Genomic DNA, 17555 nt, shown 5'->3' on the forward strand with positions numbered 1-17555 from the left:
AATGTGTTCTTTTTTTTTTTTAATGTTTTTTTATTTATTTATTCATGAGAGTCAGAGAGAGAGAGAGAGAGAGAGAGAAGCAAGCTCCCCGCCCAGCAGGGAGCCCGATGTGGGACTCGATCCCAGGACTCTGGGATCACGACCTGAGGTGAAGGCAGACACTTAACCATCTGAGCCACCCAGGCGCCCGAGAATAATGTGTTCTGTGTGAGCTTCTCATGAGTTTGTAGGTTAAATACATGCCGATTTATTTCAGTTAGAAATACAGACGAATTGCTCAGGAGAGAACTCTGGGCTAAGGATGTGCATTAGGAAATCACGAAGAGGGGTGCTTGGGTGGCTCAGTCAGTTAGGAATCCAACTTTTTTATTTCGGCTCAGGTCATGATCTCAGGGTTGAGATGGAGCCCCTTGTTGGGCACCGCCCTGGACGAGAAACCTGCTTAAGATTCTCTCTCTCCCTCTTCCTCTGCTCCTCCCCCCACCTCCCCAAAAGGGAATCACCAAGAGCTGCTATGAAGTGAATTGTGTCCCCCCTAAAGTTCATATTTTGAAGCCCTAACCCACAATGTGATTGTATTCAGAGATGGGGCATTTGAGAGATAATCAGGTTGAGATGGAGTAACAAAGGTGAGGCACTCGTGATGGGATTAGTGTTCTTTTAAGAAGAGACATGACAATGGGGGCGCCTGGGTGGCTCAGTCATTAAGCGCCTGCCTTCGGCTCAGGTCATGATCTCAGGGTCCTGGGATGGAGCCCCACATCAGGCTCCCTGCTCAACGGGAAGCCTGCTTCTCCCTCTCCCACTCCCCCTGCTTGTGTTCCCTCTCTCGCTGTGTCTCTCTCTGTCAAATAAATAAAAAATTAAAAAAAAAAAAAAAAAAGAAGAGACATGACAATGAAAAAAAAAAAGAAGAAGAAGAAGAGACATGACAACGTGCTCGCACACCCCCATGTGAGGTCACAGCAGGAAGGCATCTGTCTATAAGCCAGGAAGAAAGTCCTCACCAGAAACCAACCATGCTGGCACCTTGAACTCGGACTTCTAGGCTCCACAAGTGTGAGAATATACATTTCAACCAATATTTTGTTACAGCGTTTTGTCATAGCAGCGAGCACTGACAAGAGGCATGGGAATGGACCAGGGAGGTCAGAGAGTGAGAGAGAAATGCTTCCGCAGTGGAACCTCAGGGAATCCTACATTGAAGGAAGGGCATAGCGAAGAAATCCAGAGAAGATGCAAAGAAGCCACCAGAGAAACAAAGAGAAAACTAGGAATGTGCCAAGAGAGAAGAGATTTGAGCCCCGATTTCATGCTATCTCAGGCTGACAGCAAGATCAGAAATGTCAGTATGCCCCCTCGCACTGGGGATGTGGGGATGCCACTCCAGCAGTCCTCATCGGTCCCCTTGCCTCCCCCACCAATGCCCCACGCCAGTTGACTCTTTCCCCTGCCCCCTCTCCTTCTGCCATCAGGGCACGGACAACACAGGCACTCCACTTTGCTCTGAGGTGCTGGCCTACCTGGCCTGAGTGCCTTGAGGCCTCTGCCAAGGTAGGAGTGCTTTCATCACTTTTTTTTTTTTTTTAATAATGTGAAAGACCTACCAACCCATTTGTTTCCATCACAAGTCAACAGAAAAAAATCAAACACTTAACAGAGTAAATAGGAGAGCTGTCTCCAAGCTGCAATAATCTTCTTGCTGGAACACAGACATAACAAACCTCTCATCTCCCTCCTACCACATCCTCCCACAGAGCCAATCGCTTGTCACTCCTGGACCCCGATGATCCCACCAATGAATAAACAATTAGGTTTGAAGCCAGTTTCCGGACCAAGCTGAGCCCACGCTGCCTGTGGCCTGATCTGTGATGAATGATCAGAGAGCTTAGCAAACGCTGTGCGTCATAAATCACCCAGGGAACAATTTCTTGGTGTCAACTTTTTAAAAAGTGATTTCCAAGAGGGCTTAAAAAAAAAAAAAAAGCCCGCAAGACATTGCCACACTCTTTCGGTTTTATAAAATCCTTTGATGTGCTCAGATGAAAGAAACAGTCCTGTGTAATTAATTGAAGGCTGTGGACAACCCCCTGGGCTCAGAGGGGTATTGGACCAAGCCTGGTGGATGCAGGGGGAGGGGGCAGAGGGCATCCCAGCCTTGATGGCAGCCAACCCCAAGGAGTGTTAGGTGAGCCCTGTGTCTCTTGTCACCTCTCCCCCACAAACAGGGCAGAAATGAAATCCAAACCAGAGCCCCCCCAATTACCTGAATAGAAAAGAAAGGATATGATCATCTCTGGCTCTGGCAAAACTACTAAACAGCCTCAGTTTCTCCACCAGGATTAAGGATGGATGCAGCCTGGGACAGATGCAGTGAATTTCTCTACTGACACTATTCTATGCAGATGAGCACCTTGCTTCCACTCCAGCTCCCTTCCTCTTGCCCGTAACCACTCCATTCCAAGAGAATGGCCAGGAATGGTCAGCCCATTGATTAAAATATACGTATCTCCAGGAAATGATGTTGGGCCTCCATCCTCAAAACCTGGGTGTTGCTAATGATCTCTAGTGGTCAGAATTTATTTTTTTCTTCAGTCCTGGGTATTGATCTTTTATTGTCACATCTATCCTATCCCATAATCCTTAGGAGGGTAAAAGATACAACAATATTATACACAAATATAGATAAGGTGGCCCAGGTGGTCTGCCTTACTAAACCATACTAAACTATACACACAAACATCTGTTCTTACCATCTCAGTAAGTTCAGCTTTGGGACCAAAGACACACCAATTCCTTTCTGAGTTGCTTGGTCCAGAGGCTCATTAGTGGAAACAGTAACATGAGTGATGGCAGAGAACAACACGCCGCCCACTGCCCACAGGTAAGCGCTGCCAAGTGTCAGAAGAGGCCAGTAAAAAGCAGTGGGAACACTGAGTCCCAGGTTCACTCTGAGACTCTGTTCTCTCTCCACACCACCTTCCTCCTCTGTGGAATGAGAACACCGGCTGCGTCTCAGGGAAGGACAGATTTTGGAGACCCGAATGAGGGACTTGGTAAAAGTTAACAGCGATCCTGTGTGGAACAGCACATCCCTGTTAGCCCACGTCGCCCGCCTCCCCTCGGAGAGATCAGCAGGCAGCTCCAAGAGTACAGAAACCCACAGGACCTGCCAGGTCTGTGACACCTCCTGGTGGTCCAGGGGCCACTCGCTGTATCGTCACTGCTCTTAACAATATAATGTGTGTGCTTCTATTTCTTCTAATGCTATAACTAATTTATTTAGGATACTTAATAAAAGCCAGGCATCGTTACCTCATTACTGGCTCAGCAAACACAGTGAGATTCACTCCATTCATACCGCTAAGGTTTTGTGGGGAGTTTGGTTTGGATTCAGGGGGCTAGAGAAAGAGGCTTAAGGCCGAGGGAAGTGAGTGTAGTGAATGGTCAGCAAAGACTTTTGCCTGCCCAAGTGGTGGGAAAATTTCAGCTCTAGGCCAGTCTTTTAACTTGCATCTCTACGCTAGTCATACTGCTTTGAGTCACTTAAAAGAAATCATCTCCCTTGGGTGAAACTGGACCTGTTTTCATTCACAAAGCAATATTCTTAGACATCACCTATGGAACCTGCTTCAAGCATCCAGGAATGGACTGCATCCTAAGCACTGAACCTCACCTCTGACAGCTCACCATCTCTCTCCTTCCCCAAAAGTAGAAGTGACAGCTACTCAGGGCTGGGAACCCTAACTGCATGATGAGTTCTTACTTCCTAGTGATTCCTAGGAGGAAGGGTGAGGTGGTTTTCACTCTATTCATGGTCATATGGTTGGAAGTCATATCCTGTCCTGCAATCACATCTACTCCCTAACAGCAAAATTCTAGGAAGTTAAACACAATATGCAATAGCAGAATGAAAATTAAGAACCAATTAATTAATAGTTCTCAAATGCCTGACATTCTGAAAAGAGCTCTGTTAAAAATGCTGAGTTAGGGGTGGGAGGATGGGTTAGCCTGGTGGTGGGTATTGAGGAGGGCACATTCTGCATGGAGCACTGGGTGTTATGCACAAACAATGAATCATGGAACACTTCATCTAAAATTAATGATGTAATGTATGGGGATTAATATAAGAATAAAAAAAAATGCTGAGTTAGGGGCCACCTGGGTGGCTCAGTCGTTAAGCATCTGCCTTTGGCTCAGGTCATGGTCCCAGGGTCCTGAGATCGAGCCCCACATTGGGCTCCCTGCTCAGCAGGAAGCCTGCTTCTCTCTCTCCCCCTGCTTGTGTTCCCTCTCTCACTGTGTCTCTCAAATAAATAAATAAATAAATAAATAAATAAATAAATAAATAAATAAAAATGCTGAGTTAGAACAGGTAGATTCTGCTGGAGACCTTAACAGGACTTACTGCTCCCCCCTAATTTGAATCTAGGGAGTAACAAACTCAGATTTGCTTATGGAGAGGAATAAAGAGATGAATGACACTCAGGGCCCCCAGGGTTCGACCATCCAACCCCTTAGATTCAACAGGGAAGCGAAAGAAGTGACAGTTTACCAATTCTACAGAATAAGGTGAGTGACAAAGAACAAGAGAGAGCTGAGGGACCCAAAGACTGCACCTTTCAAGGCACCCTGCCCTACCCACCAGTAACTGGGATTCTGTTCCTTCTTCAGATTAGCAAGTCTTCAGCCGTTGAGGAGGTGGACAGAGGTCAGGGCTCTTGAATGGGGTAAAGAGGGATCAGTGTCCCTTCCCCTACAACTTATAACATTACTGTTTTTATCATCAAGCCCATGTCTATGCAGTCATTCCAGGGATGCTGCTTGGTTACTGCGCTTCTCCTATGTGCCGGGCATGGTGCCACACACTCTACCACCCAAACAGAGCTCTCTTCAGTGGTGAGAGCCTAAGACAAACTATTAACTTAGACAATACATTTCAAGATGCACCTAGGATTGGAAGGGTACATTGAAACTGGAGAAGTCCCAAAGGCAAACCGAGGCCTGGGGAATAGAGCTGCAAACACAGTAGAACAGGCACCTGACTTCATGGTATGGGGGAAACTCCAGCTAAGAAATTTATTCTGGGGGCGCCTGGGTGGCTCAGTCGTTGGGCGTCTGCCTTCGGCTCAGGTCATGATCCCAGGGTCCTGGGATCGAGCCCCGCGTCGGGCTCCCTGCTCGGCGGGAAGCCTGCTTCTCCCTCTCCCACTCCCCCTGCTTGTGTTCCTGCTCTCACTACCTCTCTCTCTCTCTGTCAAATAAATAAATAAAATCTTAAAAAAAAAAAAAGAAAGAAAGAAATTTATTCTGGTACTTGGAGGGTGAGTAGCCTAAAGTTCCACCACAAAGAACATGGGTATCCTACCAAGCAGACGAAGCCCACCAAGTTTGAAAGGAGGTGGTAAAAGGCAGAAGGGATGAGAAATATTTAAGATAAAATTTGAGGGTGAAGAGTAGTTTCTGTCCAAGTTGAGGGTAAGTGGGGAGTGGGCCAGGGAAAGACTGTTTCAGGCAGATACAACGGTGTGTGTGAAAGAGAAGAGTTGACAAGCTGTACTTACCAGTTAAGTATCCCAAACTAGGGAAAGTAACAGAAACTTGGGGAAAAAAGAGAATTTTATGTCTCTCTTAAGTCCAAAAGTAGGTATTTCTGAGTTACCATGTCAGCTGCAGAGTCTTCACTGACCTGGACTTCTGTCTTGTGATCCCACCATCTTACCATCCCTGCCTCATGTTCCACGATAGCTACTTGACCCCTTGCCTTGGTATCTGCATTAAGGAGAGTCACATGACCCAATTTACCATTTTGGACAATTGCTATACCTGCAGTGTGAAGAGGGCTTTGGAGGAGATGATGCCTGCGCCTGTCATTCAGCTGCTGAAGTAATTCAGGCAGAAGATCATTGAGACCTGAACTATGGCAAGCTGCGACCGGCCTAACTCAGGTTGCGACGTGCTTTTGCCAAAATTACTTCAACAGGGGAAAATACCAATGACATATTAAGTGACAACATGGAATATAAAACTAAATACAGAATTAAGACTTCTACTTTCACCCCCTTGGTAGATTACCATTCTGAGGACATTCCCATTGGAAAACAACTAGATTCCAGATTGAATGACTTTCTTATGCTGTTATACAAAGAAATACAGAAGGTCTCCAAGGTTGTATACATGAACACAAACACAAACAAGCATAAATATGAGATCTGTGTGCAATCTTGGGAACAGTTAACAGTGGCTATGCACGAAGAGCAGGGTACCGCCTACAGCAGATGGCTGCAAAGATACTGAGCCTTGGGCCAAGACTGGGTGGGGAAAGGGAGCCTGAGCCTCCCCTCTATAGAGCACAGACGCTTGAGGAAGTGCAAAGTTACGCCAACTGTGACGTTTAAGCCAACTGTGAAGTCAGAGGATACACAGTGCCCACAGAAGACTGCCCTCACTTCTGATACCAATGGCAAGTACTCAGGGTTCCCGAAACCGCCCTCAATTTCAGTAATTCTCCAGAAGGACGCACAGAACTTACTGAAAACTGTTAGACTCACAGTTATGTTTTATTACAGGAAAGGGATATCAATTATAATAAGCCAATGGAAGAAGCACATAGGGCAGAGTCCAGGAAAAGTACCAAATGTGGAGTTTCCATGGTCCTCTCCCCCTTGGAATCATGGATACATTACTTTCCTGGCATTAACGCGTAACTATGGAGTATTGCCGTCCAGGGAAGCTCATCTAAGCTTTTAGAGTCTAGAGTTTTTATTTGGGCGCAATCACAGATAGCCCATGTGGCTATCTTTAGTCTCCACTGCCTCTCAGAGGTCAGGCTGACACCTTTAGTCTCCAGTCCCTTCAAGAGGCAAAACTGATAGCATGTGGCCCAAAGCTCCTATTATAAATCATGCTGTTAGACTATCTGCCGGCCAAAGCCCCTAGGCAAATAAACACACTCCTATCAAGCAGGACATTACAAAGGCCTAGAGATCATTGCCAGGAGCTGATAGAAAAGGCCAGTTGTCTCATTAGGTTAATTCTTCACTACACAGGAAGGTTAAAGTAGTCCCATTTCAATGGCAGCCCTTGGCCCCCAGCATCTTGAATTTAGGGCAGCAAAATTAAGGTCAAGCAATAAGCTCACCATTAAAGTTCACCAAGCACTTTAGAAATTAAGCCACCATGTGTGAGAGCCAAGAGAAACAAATAATAGATTTAGACCATTAAAGCCTGCAAATATTGGAATGGTCAGAATAAGAATAGATATATAGAAAATATTTAAATTAAAAAAAAAAGAATGAATGAATCTGAAATATAAACAAGATACAAGATACTATTAAAAACCCACAGGCACATTTGAAAAAGAACCAAATGGAACTAGTAGAAATAAAAAGGGAATTGGTAAACCGGAAAACAAAGCTGAAGAATTTATCCAGACTGCAGCACAAAGAGATGAACCTATGAAGATATGAACAAGAAGATAGGAGCTATGCAGGATAGACTAAGGAGATCTAAGTGTTCTCAAATATGCCTGGGATTTGTTTTAATCAGATATGGTAAGAAACGCAGGCACGAAAATGACCGTCATGAAGGAAGAAGTTGTTACTCTCCCAGATCCCTAGAAACAGGACACACAGCACAGCACTGAGGATCGGGGTTGGTGAGGAAGCAGAGGGAGCCAGGGAAAAACACGGACAAGAGCCTTTCTTGTTACCGTGGGAAGAAATGCTCTAGGCAGGGTAAGCAGGCTTAGGACTGGGCTCTCGAGTGTAGGTGCTGACTCTCGTTGTCTGGTACCTGACCCTGGGGTGATGAGGCCACGGGGATATGGGCCCGGAGTATGAGGTGGTAAAGGGTGTGGGCTCTGGATTGGTTGGTTTGCTCATGAAAGGTATGCTCCCGGTGAGTCATTTACCATCTTTAGGAATTGGCTGAGCCCTCTCTACGGTCAGTATCAGCCCCAAGATGTCAAAGCATCAGGAAATTAAAAAACAGAACAAAGCAAAACATCATCAATACACTCACATATGTCTAACGTGAGTCTGAAGAAAAGGAATAGAGAAGATTGAGGGGTGCCTGGGTGGCTCAGTCAGTTAAGTGTCTGACTCTTGACTCAGGTTGTGATCTCAGGGTCATGAGATTGGGCCCCGAGTTGGGCTCCACGCTAAGCAGAGTCTGCTTCTCTCCCTCTCCTTCTGCCTCTCCCTGCATGATGTCTCTCTCTCTCAAATAAATAAATAGATCTTTTAAAAAAAGAGAGAGAGATTGAAAAGAGATAGTATTTGAAGAGATGACTGAAAACTTTCCCGAACTAGTGATAATTATGAACCCACAAATCCAGACAATAGAACATACCCCAAAAAGGACAAAGAAAAAGAAATCTACACCTAAATATGCTGTGGTGAAAAAGAAGCAGAAAGACAGAACAAGACACTGAAAAGTAGTCAGAGAACTGATAAATTACTTTCAAAGTAATGGCAACCTGAGAGCAAATTTCTCAATAGCAACAATGAGTAGTTAGAGGAGAAGGAAAAGTAACTATCAACTTAGAGCTGTACTCCCAACAAAACCATCCTTCCAGAATGAGAGTGGGGTGAAGGTTCTACACGAGATGGAAAATAAACACACTTGACTCATCTCTCTCACCAAATGCTACAATCAACCATGTAAGAACACACAGTGCAGCTATCTGAGAAATCTAAAAAGTAGTTGATAGCTAACAGGAACACTGGGGAAGGAAGTCAAATCTTTAAGGACTGAATGGTAATGAGTTTTCCATTTTTCTCCTTTCCAACAGCACCTGGCCTGGACTCAACAGCAGCCCAAAGCTGGTTGGGGAGAGAGAAAGCACAAAGAGAAGCCCTCTCTTTCTGGTCTGAGGAGTGGGAATGGGGTATTCTACAAGTCAGAGAGAGTGGGGGCAACCATGGTCTTTTTGTGTTTTTTCCATTCTTTCTCGTTCCAGCCCTCAGGGGAAGTGTGGACATGTATGAGCAGATCCTTACCATTTCACTCCGTGGGGATCTGGACTTGAGGAACCAGCACCATATAAATAAGCTAAGCATTTAACATAAAAAAAAAAAAGTAGAAAAGAACAGCAAAATGAATCCAAATAGAACGAAGGACATAATATATTTCACTTAATTTAAGATGCTACTGACGTATGCATTGTTTCACATACTAGTTAGAAGGAAAAAAGGATCTTTAGACTTACTTAGACACAGTTTTTCCCATATATCATTCAATTATTTTCTAACTCCCTGTTGTCAAGGTCTGTGATGTTCCCAATTGGTATTGTTTTCCGTGATATCAAGAATATGTGCGAGGCAGCATTTCCTAAGCGAAGGTGCCACTATTGCCTTGGGGACACTGTTCAACCCTACAAGTGTTGATGCACATGCAGAGGAATGACAAGTATGTCCTAACGGCTCCCTGTCCAACAAGTAAAAGCCACATCCACATTTCAGTTACGCTAAAATAAGAAAAACTATTTATCTCAGAATCAATAAAACATGGAAGTAAAGAGAAGGTCAGAAATTTGTGAACTAGAAAATGAAAGGGGCCCCTGGGTGGCTCCGTCAGTTAAGTGTCTGACTCTTGATTTCGGCTCAGGTCATGATCTCGGGGTCATGGGATCGAGACCAGGGTCGGGGCCCTGCGCTCAATGGGGAGACTGCTTGGGATTCTCTCTCCCTCTCTCTCTCCCCCTCCCCCTGCTCTCTGTCTCTTTCTCTAAGAAAGAAAGAAAGAAAGAAAGAAAGAAAGAAAGAGAAAAAGAAAGAAAGAAAGAAAGAAAGAAAGAAAAGGAAAAAGAAAAGGAAAGATACAAGAGACATCATAAACAAAACCAAAAATGAAGTCTTTGAAAAGACTGGTAACAAACCTCTGGAAAAACTAATCGAAAATAAAATTGAAGTTCAGTATTAGTAATGAGAAAATGAACATAACTGCAGATGTAGCAGAGATTAAAGAGATAATATTATGAATAACTTTATGGTAATATGTTTCAAATTTTAGAGGAAAGCAGACAACACATAAAAACAAAAACTACTAACACTGAATCAACAAGAAATTTAAACCCTGAATATTTCCATAAATATTAAAGCTTCTAAATCAGTAATTAAAAGTCTTCCCACAAAGAAATCCCCAAACCCAGGTCATTTATAGGAAAATCCTATCAAATCTCCAGGAAATAAATCATTACAATATTGCAAACTCTTCCAGATCATAGAAAAAAAAAGAACACTCTTCAATTTAAATTGGCAGGCATAGTCATAATATCAAAAGCAGGTAAGAATGGTACAAGAAAGAAAAATTATAAGCCAATCCCCTTCATGAACATAGGTACAAAAATTCCAAACAAAATGTTAGCAAAAGAAATCTAGAATTTAAAGGGATAAAACATCAGACCTAAGCTGGACATATGCCAGGAATGCAAGAGTGTATTGATGCTAAGAAGATCTAAAAATATAATTGATTTTTATGAGATTATTTTTATTCCAAGATAATTAACATACAATGTTATATTAGTTTCAGGCATACAATAAAATCATCCAACAATTCTTTTTTATTTAAATTTAATTAATTAATATATAATATATTATTTGTTTTCAGGGGTACAGGTCTGTGATTCATCAGTCTTATATAATACCCAGTGCTTATTACAACACATACCCTCCCCCATGTCCATCACCCAGTTACCCCACCCATCCAACAAGTCTATATATTACCCAGTGCTCATCATGATAAGTGTATTCATAATCCCCTTCACTTATTTCATCCATGCCCCACCCGCCTCACCTCTGGCAACCAACAGTTTGTTTTCTATATTTAAGAAGCTGGGTTTTTTGTCTTTTTCTTTATTTGTTTCTTAAATTCCACATATAAGTAAAATCATGTGGTATTTGTCTTTCTGTGACTTATTTCACTTAGCATAATACTCTCTAGCTCCATCCATGTTGTTGCAAAGGGTAAGATTTCATTCTTTTTTATGGCTGAGTAATATTCCAAGCCCATTTATCTCTGGACGGACACTTGGGTTGCTTCCATATCTTGGCTATTGTAAATAATGCTGAAACAAACTTAGGGGTGTATATGTCTTTTTGGATTAGTATTTTTGTTTTTTTGGGTAAACACCCAGTAGTGGAATTACTGGCAATTCCATATGGTATAATGGAATTACATATGGTATTTCTATTTTCAATTTTTTAAGGAATGTCCACACTGTTTTCCAGAGTGGATGCCCCAGTTTGCATTCCCACCAACAGTGCACGACAGTTCCTTTTTCTCCACATCCTCACCAACACTTGTTTCTTGTGTTTTTGATTTTAGCCATTCTGACAGGTGTGAGGTGATATCACATTGCAGTTTTGACATGCATTTCCATGATGATCAGTAAAGTGAGGCATCTTTTCATGTGTCTGTTGGCCATCTGGATGTCTTCTTTGGGAAAATGTCTATCCTGCCTATTTTTAAATTGAATTATTTGGTTTTTTGGTGTTGACTTATTTAAGTTCCTTACACATTTTCAATATATCAACTCCATATCAGATATAGCATTTGCAAATATCTTCTCCCATTCAGTAAACTGTCTTTTAGTTTGTTGATGGTTTCCTTTGCTGCGTAAGAGCTTTTTATTTTGATGTAGTCTCAATAGTTTCATTTTGCTTTTTTTTCCCTTGCCAAAGGGGTCATATCTAGAAAAATGTTTCTATGGCAGATGTCAAAGAGATTACTGCCTGTTTTCTTTTGGGAATTTTATGGGTTCAGATCTCACATTTAGGTCTTTAACCCATTTTGCGTTTATTTTTGTGTATGGTATAAGAAAGAGGTCCCATTTCATTCTTGTGCATGTGGCTGTCCATTTTTCCCAACACCATTTTTTGAAGAGACTGTCTTTTTCTCATTGGATATTCTTGCCTCCTTTGTCCTAGGTTAACTGACCACATACTTATGGGTTTATTTCTGGACTCTAATCTGTGTCTATTTTTGTACCAGTATCATACTGTTTTGATTACTATAGCTTTGTAGGATATCTTGAAGTATGGGATTGTGATACCTTCAGTTTTGTGCTTTTTCAAGAGTGCTTTGGCTATATGGGGTCTTCTGTGGTTCCATGCAAATTTTAAGGTTATTTGTTCTGGTTCTGTGAAAAATGCAATTGCTATTTTGATAGGAATTACATTAAATCTGTAGATTGCTTTGGGTACTATAGACATTTTAATAATATTTGTTCTTCCAATCCATGAGCATGAAATATCTTTCCATTTGTTTGTGCCATCTTCAATTTCTTTCATCAGTGTTTTCGGTGTACAGGTCTTTCATCTCCTTGGTTAAGTTTATTTCTAGGTATTTTTTTTTTTTTTGGTACAATTGTAAAAGGGATTGTTTCCTTAATTTCTCTTTCTTCTACTTAATCATATTAACAAATTAAATTAGAAAGAAATCATTTCAGTAGTTCAGGAAAAGCATTTGACAAAATTCTATATGTATTCACAATCTATTTATTTATTTATTGAGAGAGAGTGAGAGCATGTGCGCATGTGCACATGTGTGTGCACGAGCTGGGGAGGGGGGAGGGGCAGAGGGAAAGGGAGGGAGAAAATCTTAAGCGGGCTCCACACACAGCAAAGAGTCTTAGGTGAAACTCGATCTCAGGATCCTGAGATGATGACCTGAGTGGAAATCAAGAGTTGAATGCTCAACCCACTAAGCCACCTAGGGGGCCCACCAATGCTAAAATTTACATAAAAAAACAAAGATTCAAGAATAACCAAGACATTCCTGAAGACAATAAGGTTGGGGCAAACTGACCTAGCAGATACCAGGATTTACTTTAGTTATTAAGACCAGTTTGGCATCAGCACAGAAACATAACCAATAAAATAAAACAGAGACCCTAGAAAAAGATCTGTGCATATGTGGAATCTTGAGTATGTTACAAAGATGGCATTGTAGGTCATGAGAAATAGATTCCTTTTGTCTAAATTAGACTGAAACAGTTGCTTAGTCATGGCAGAGGGGCTTGGTCGGGCGGAGGGGGCGTGGTGAAACAGAATTTCTACCTCTGGAATCCATCAATTCCAGATAGATTAAGGACTTCCATCTGAAAGGTCAAACTTCAAAACTATTAGAAAAAAAGTCAGGAATATATCTTTCTGACTTTGAGATATAAAACCTTTCTCAAACAAGACATAAAAAGCAGTAACAAAGAAAAGAGTAATAGACTTGGCTACATTAAACTTAAGAGCTTCTTTTCATCAAAAGAAACATTAAAAAGTGAAAAGACAGGCCACAAACTAGAAGAGGGTATTTTCAACACATATCATGAGGCAACAATTAGTATTCAGAATATGTTTTTAATTTCTTCAAATCAATAAAAAAAAATCCAATAAAAAATGGACAAATAGGAATTTCACAAAAGAGAAAACACAAATGGACATATGACTGGACATATGAAAAACACTCTAATAACTAAAGAAAGGCAGATTAAAACCATTTTATATGAAAGCCTTTTATACCTACTGGATTAGCAAAAAGTATGAAGTTTAACAACTTTCAGGGTTAGAAGTATAAATGTATGAGAGCTCTCATACACTGATAGTGGAAGAGTAGATGTATGTAACCATTTTGAAAAACATTTTGGTGTTATCTTATACATCAGTATTAAATTTCCTAGTAGTCATGTTTAAAGGGTAAAAAGAAACAGGGGGACCTGGATGGCTCAGTCGGTAGAACATGTGACTCTTGATCTCAAGGTTCTAAATTCAAGCCCCATGTTGGGCATAGAGCCTACTTTTATTTTATTTTTTTGAAGATTCTATTTATTTGAGAGAGAGAGAGCCAGAGACGGAGCACAAATAGGGGTAGCAGCAGAGGGAGAGCAAGAAGCAGGCTCCCCACCGAGCAGGGAACGGGATGCAGGGCTTGATCCCAGGACCCTGGGATCACGACCTAAGCTGAAGTCAGATGCTTAACCAACTGAGCAACCCAGGCACCCAGAACCTACTTTAAAAAAAAAAAAAAAAAAGGTAAAAAGAAACAAATGAAATTAATTTTAATAACATTGTATTTTACTCACTATATCCAAAATGTTACCATTTCAACATGGAATCACTATAAAAAGAATTATTAATGAGATATCTTATACTCTTTTTTCATAATGAAGGAGATCAAAATATACCACTCTAGGGGCACCTGGCTGGCTTAGTCAGTGAAGCATGCAACACTTGACCTTGGGGTTATGAGTTCGAGCCCCACATCGGGTGTAGAGATTACTTTAAAAATTTTTTTAAATCTTAAAAGAATATATAAACCACTCTAAAACATGCCACTTGGGCATAAGAGTTATTTTTGAGCTAAAGACAAGTCAGAAACAGTAGACTAAGAGAGAGCTCTCTTCCCTCCCCTTTTCTGCTTAAAAGTAGGGCATAAATTTCCCTCTGTAAAGGTTACATAAGTTTCTATTTGTAAAGCAGCCTACCTCCCCATGTCCTGCACCACAAAAAGGAGAGCCATTCTTATCTCAGGAGACAACTTGAGACTGCTTAACAAATATGATCTCAACAACGCTTTTCTAGGATGTATTTTCTAGTCATCACCCCACAATTTAACACCCCTCATAGCCCAAACTCCTTTTGCCTTGGTCTAGTCATTTCACCACAATTTATACCCCTTTGTTACAAAATTATACAAGCCCCTGGGTCTAACCATCACTTTGGGCTTTTGCTTCTTTCCTATGAAATGCCCATGCATCTAAAAAATATTAACATCAAAAAATCTGTATGTCTTTTCTCTTTTTAATCTGTCTTTTGTGAATTTAATTCACACCATAAGAGGTAGAAGAAAAGTATTTTTCCTCCCTATAATAAGTCTTCAAAATCCATTATGTATTGTATACACAGCATATTTCAATCCAGAAGCTAAACTTGGAAATACTTGATCTCTATTTATATTTCATAAAGTTAATAGTTGAAAAAGGAGATTCACAGACCAAAATTGTTCCAATCATATTACAAAGTTATCCAAGAACTGCATCAATTTTCAGTGTTTACATTAAAATTAAATTGAATATTTTAGTTCCTCATTCATGCTAGCTGCATTTCAAGTGCACAGTGGCTATGTGAGGCTACAGTATTGAACAACCATAGTCTTATAAAACAGAACATTCATACACCCTTTGACTCAGTAAGCCCACTCCTAAATAAATCCCCTACAGTAGTGGTTCTCAAACTGCAAGCATCAGAATACTTGAAGGGCTGGTCAAAACACAGATTTCTGGGGCCCATCCCAGAGTTTCTGATTCAATAGGTCTGGGATGAAGTTCAAGAATTTGCATTTCTAACCATTTCCCAAGTGATAACTGACACCACCCTGTGTGATATACATGGAAAGTCCTCTGCAACTCTATCTTAGCAAAAACTAGAAACAACCTACATATCCATCAACAGAAGAATGGATTTCTGTAAAGTATGTATAAGCCCATAATAGAATACTATACAAAACTGAAAATGATGTGTTGTGTAATGAAACAATAAGGATCAAATTATATACATTTATAGAAACAGAATGTTGATCTTTTTAATAAAGCAATTCCCAGAGGACTATAGACAGCATAATGCTGTTTTTATAAAACTCAAAAACAAACAATATATTATTAGGACATAATTAATAAAACCATTCTTATTTTAAAAGCAAAGAAATGAAAAGCAAAATTTGAGATAGTGGTTACCTCAGGAGCTAGAAAGGAAGCATAAGAGTTAGAGGATATTCACAGGTGTTCATATTATTATGCCTTATAAATTAAGTTAAATACATGTCCTATTAGACCATTTTCATATATATTAAAAACATTATAAAGAAAATAAAAGATAAAAATTTAAATAATGCTGTATAGCACATAATCCCAAAAATGTTAAAAATACATGGATTTATAGATGCAAGGGAAAAAATGTCAGAATATTAGTAATGGTTATTTCTCGGTTGTAGAGTTTGGATATGATTTTTCTTTTTGTATAATTATATGTTCTCTACAATAAATATGCAACGCTTTATAATTAAACAAGTTTGTTTCTTTTTATCTTCAACACATATGGGATTCAACTTGCTGTACTCAGTTATTCTCCAAACCCTCTGTTCATTTCTGTACCACCACAGTACAGACCTTAAGAAGGACCTATTTCTGTTTGCCACAATAAATATCTCAGACGTCTTTACATGTTCTTATTAATAATAGTAGCAATGATAGCTGACATGGATTAAGCACCTACCATGTGTTCTTATGTTCTATGTATTAAGTAAATAATTTTGGTTAAGCTTACAAAAACCCAAGACCTAGGTGCCATTGGTTTTCTCATTTTACAAATGTACAAAAGGAGATAAAGTGCTTACTTAAGTAGCTTGGATAAATTGCCCAAGTCCACATAGCTTAGAAGGTGGTTTTCCATCAATATCAGCAAAAAGGAAAGCAAAAGTTTGCATTTCATAACTAAGTTCTGTTTTAGGGTTCATTTTCTCAGAAATAAGTTGGTGAGATTATTCTACATGTCAACAAAAAGTGGGGAGAGGACTCATGGAAAGTGTATTAGATTTCCTGATCTAATAAATTTGAGAAAGCAATTGTAATTACTGCTGATGACAGAACTTCCTGGCCAAAATCACTGTCTCAATGAGCAGAGCTTGGCTATTCTCAGTCTAATCAAGACAAGCAGAAACCTGGATGACATCAGCAGTGGTCAGAGTCAAAAGAGCCCTCAGCCTCATGAGGCCTTGGGACTCCTGCCATTGGGCTCACCTTCCAAAGAAAAGAGCTTAAAATGCATTTGCCATGGTATTGAGTGCTAGAGAAAGTCTCAGGGACTATTTCCCTCACTCTCCATGTCATGTGTATTTCATCTTTCATGCCGAGATAATCAATCATCATACTTGCCAAATACAATGGAAAATAGATGCTATTGATTTCTCTTGACAACATCATGCTGGGACACTGAGACCATATCCGTCCACAAACATTGCTTTTGACCAAAAGTATCCTGAGTCATCACCAAACAGCTTATTTAATTTTATTCTAATAAAATCCCCAATACATCACCTCCTCTACCAAACCCACTATGAAGGCCTCTTGGGAGCTTTCTATTTCTGTCTTCTTTTCTTGGTTTCCACCTTCCTCATACCTCAATGATAATTTAGAATCTTTAAAAGCCCCAAATTCTGTCCTAAATAGACAAAAAATATCTATTCAGTTTCATTTTAAGAAAGTAAGCACCTTACTGGAAAACCCAAGATCTTAAATTCATGATGGCAGCAAAAGGTGGGTATATTAGTAGAAGCCAGACTGGGCAGCCCAAATTTGGGTCTGACCAGGCCCAAAGTGACCATGGAAGCTGACAGCTTGGGCCAGCTTCCAGGAAGGACGGAGCCACACTTCAGTCCAGCAGCTGAGGACAGAGGATAGCCTAGACAGAGAAAACAACACCCAATGGGTCCAATGTTATCACAAGGGTCCTTAAAGTGGAAGATGAGGAGCACCTGGGTGATGCAGTCGGTTAAACAACCAACTC

This window comes from Leptonychotes weddellii, chromosome 7 (genome assembly GCF_054177405.1).
Source record: "Leptonychotes weddellii isolate Sample4059 chromosome 7, ASM5417740v2, whole genome shotgun sequence".
Taxonomy (NCBI): domain Eukaryota; kingdom Metazoa; phylum Chordata; class Mammalia; order Carnivora; family Phocidae; genus Leptonychotes; species Leptonychotes weddellii.